Source organism: Hyla sarda, chromosome 1 (assembly GCF_029499605.1).
Source record: "Hyla sarda isolate aHylSar1 chromosome 1, aHylSar1.hap1, whole genome shotgun sequence".
NCBI classification, from domain to species: domain Eukaryota; kingdom Metazoa; phylum Chordata; class Amphibia; order Anura; family Hylidae; genus Hyla; species Hyla sarda.
The window spans coordinates 47,925,898-47,929,920 of NC_079189.1; the positions used below are offsets into that span (position 1 = coordinate 47,925,898).

The 4,023-nt window shown below is 39.7% G+C and overlaps 1 long non-coding RNA gene across 1 annotated transcript; it reads right to left on the reverse strand.

The window, feature by feature from the left end:
• Window positions 1-828: 828 nt before the first annotated feature.
• LOC130352200 (uncharacterized) lies at window positions 829-4,023 on the reverse strand. The gene is made up of 2 exons (XR_008888424.1): window positions 3,450-4,023; window positions 829-3,302 (listed from the first exon to the last, which is right to left on the reverse strand). It is a non-coding gene; the product is annotated as an uncharacterized LOC130352200 (long non-coding RNA).

Below are 4,023 nucleotides of genomic sequence, written 5' to 3' on the forward strand. Positions count from 1 at the left end.
CTAGATCTCTGGAGAAGGACTTGTAACCTTGAGATTGTTGATATTTTTCCACAAACTTTGGTTCTCAAGTCCTCAGACAGTTCTCTTCTCCTATTTCTGTTGTCCATGCTTAGTGTGGCACACACAGACACACAATGCAAATACTAAGTGAACTTCTCTCCTTTTTATCTGCTTTCAGGTGTGATATTTATATTGCCCACACCTGTTACTTGCCCCAGGTGAGTTTAAAGGAGAATCACATGCTTGAAACAATCTTATTTATCCACAATTTTGAAAGGGTGCCAATTTTGTCCAGCCCATTTTTGGAGTTTGGTGTGACATTATGCTTTTTTCCCTCCCTTTTTTGGTCTAGTCCCAATACACACAAAAGGGATAAACATGTGTATAGCAAAACATGTGTTACTCAATCCTTTTCTGTGAGAAATAATGGGTGCCAACATTTACGGCCATGACTGTATGTGTCTCCATGGTCACAGACTACAAACAAACCAGTGTAGTCTACCTCTGCAGTAATACTACAATACCTGTATCGCCTATTCTCACTAACCTTCCCGAGAAGGGCCAGACAGGAAAGTAAAACATTTCAACAGGATCAGACTACATAGGATTTGTTTGTAGTCTGTAACCATGGAGACACATAGGTCTGCATAGAAGCGGTTTACACAAATTAGTATATATCAATTTTTATTGTTCGATGCACTGAAGCAACAGAAAAACATACCAAACAAATGTGTAACAAGTACACAAGTCTCACAGACCTTTCGGGGTTTGCTCATACAAATCCATAACAAGACAAATAATACAAAAAAATAGAAGATCCAGAACATATAGAGAAATTACCATCATTTTAATCATCTTAAGTTATTACAAGACAAAAGTCTCCCTTCAGGGCGAGTCCATATTCGTATGTTCATTGTGCTTTTCATTAGAGAAATCTCAGTATATACATAAGAAACTACTGTACAGCATCTGAGATCAGTAAATAGATTTATGGAAAGGTTTTTTGTTTTTTTTCATTTTTTTGGATTTAATCTCATTTACAAAACAGGAAAAAAAAAAAAACAAGCGTTAAATAAATAAAATACAATCCATGAAATAACATCGTTCTGTATCTCAGGAGACAGCATGGTCTTTCTGCATATTTTATCTGCTGTGTGAACACAATCGAGAACTAAGAAACAAAAAATGCAAGAACTATTGCAAAGTGAAGCCTGAGATTTAAGCCTGAATATCTTTCATTGGTAGAGACCCCTCTGCTCTGGGCACAACATAGCCACGTGGTATGTCATATACCTGCCCTCCTCTTTAGGCTCACTCACATAGGAGTAGTCCAATGGTTGGTTCCAAATCTGGACACTATATGGCCCCAATGACATATTTCATACAAATGAATCCTCGCCTAAGGCCAACCGAGGCTACATGGCGGTGATTGGTAGGATGTACCATATGTATAGAAGGTAACACGCATCGTTGTTGGCATTGCACAACTAGCCTACAAAGCATTGAGTGATGGTTTTCCATTCTACAACTGGTTCATACTTGTAAGGGAAAATTTATGGGAACCAATAATGTACTTGGCCAACAGTAATACAACCTAATAGTAGGTTCGACTTGATCAAATCTCCCAGCAGTGCTATTTTTTGCAGGACTGTTGAGTACATAGGGTACATAGTACATTGAGTATGCATTTGCCAGGGCAATAAAACCTGGATGAGAGGTATTCAACATAGCTCTTCCCATATATAAACAATATTAAAGGAGAATCCCAGGATGTAACAACTTATCCCCTAACCTAAGGATAGGGGATAAGTGTCAGAACGCGGGGGGTCAGAACGCTGAACGACCCTCCCGCGCGCGATCTCCCACACGCCACCCGGGTTCTCAGCATGAATGGGGCATGTCAACCATCGCACCAAGCGACGGCCAACATGCCCCTTCCATGCAGCTCTATGGGAGAGCTGGAGCGCTGCTTTCGGCAATCTCCGGCTCTGCTATAGAACTGCAGAGAGAGGGGAAGTGTCGGCCTCAGCTTCGTGCGATGGTCGAAATGGCTCCTTTCATGCAGGAAACCAGTGATCAATGCGGGAGATCGTGGGGGGCCCCAGCGGTCGGACACTTATCCCCTTTCCTTAGGATAAGGGATAAGTTGGTACAAACTGGAGTTCTCCTTTAAAAGAGTGATTGCTCAAGATAACCACACACAAGCCAAAAATTGTTGGGTTGGTAGTTAACATGAATGTTATATTTTTGAAGAATGAAGTTGCTCCTGATCCATTCTGTTCATCTCAGGGTAAAAACAGAGGATCGGCCAAAATTTTCCAAAACAACATTAAAAAGTCTCATAAAAGGGACCGCTTTCTAGTAAACGAATCTGAAATGCCCAACAATATTTTTGAAGAACCCATCGTATCATTTGTCAATTCGAAGGACCTACAAAGTGGGAAAAAATTGTCAAATTTTTGTATTTTTACCACTTAATTTGGAAGAAAACATAATAAACCGTCCATAAAGGGGTTATCCAGGAATAGAAAAACAGACTTAATTTCTTTAAAAAAAAAAAAAAAACACTCCATATCTGTCTCCAGGTTGTGTGTGGTATTGCAGCACAGTTCCATTGAAGTTGTAATACCTAACACAACCTGGGGACAGACATGGAGCTGTTTTTGAAAGAAATTAGCTCTGCTTTTTTATTCCTGGGTAACCCCTTTTGGGATAAACACCATTTCCATGAGAATTTTTTTAATTTTTTGTCAGTATCAGGGTTCATATTTTGCTAGCAGCCTTGGACAAGAATGGAAGAACCCCTGAAGAAAGTGCAATTGTACATCTACAGCACAAGACAATAGAGTCCAGTTCAAAGTTCGGTCTTAGACCCATTGGAATCTTTTGATATAATATGGAATATGTACATAACTTTATTGACAACCCTCAGTGTACAAAAACAATTGACCCTATACACATATATTCTGTGAAAATTACATCTTTCCAGTGTACACAACATAACACAAAAGTAGACATGAGATCCCCCGACAGGGAATTTTTGAGATTCAAAAATAGTGTGTGTGTGTATATATATATATATATATATATATATATATATATATATATATATATATATATATATATATACATACATACATACATACATACACACTAGTGTTTAGGACTCTGCAATTTATAAGTATGTGTGTCGGAGTACATGAAGCAATACAGCACTATGTCGGAAGACCAATTCTTCCAGGCAAGGGTAATTCAAGATGGCTGATAAGAATAGTCTAAAGCAGTGGTCTCAAACTGTGGCCCTCCAGATGTTGCAAAACTTCAACTCCCAGCATGCCCGGACAGCCGTTGGCTGTCCGGGCATGCTGGGAGTTGAAGTTTTGCAGCATCTGGAGGGCCACAGTTTGAGACCACTGGTCTAAAGGAGTTTGTTTGAGTGTCCTGTGGACTGATATGTTACCCACTCTGGCACCTCTTACTTCAAAGACGTAAAAAAAAATATATGTAACATATTTAAAAAAAAATGATATGCAAATTACAGTGACATTTAGCAAGTCCCAATAAGCAATACATCTCTTACCTGCACCTAACATTACAGATATATCCTACTGTTCATACTAGGCGGCAACAGCAGCTGAAGCTTGGCCTGGCCCTGGCATTATGCTAAAAAAATCGGAGTTTCCCCGGCTGCCAATCAGTGGTGTATATTGGTTTTGTGCTGTCCTGGGCCAATCCGATACGGTAACCCCCAAGAGACACACGATTGTTCTCTGCACAAAACACTCGGCTGGCGCCCCCCCCAATAAAGTGTCATCCTAGGCCTTGATTTTGTTGGCTTATGCTGGCACCCTTTGGTTGTCACAATGCCATGGCCAGCACAGGCTTAAAGGGGTACTCCGGAAGAAAAAACTTTTTTTTTTTTTTTTTAAATCAATTAGTGCCAGAAATTTAAACAGATTTGTAAATGACTGCTATTAAAATGTTTTAATCCTTCCAGTAGATATGAGCTGCTGTATGGTCCAC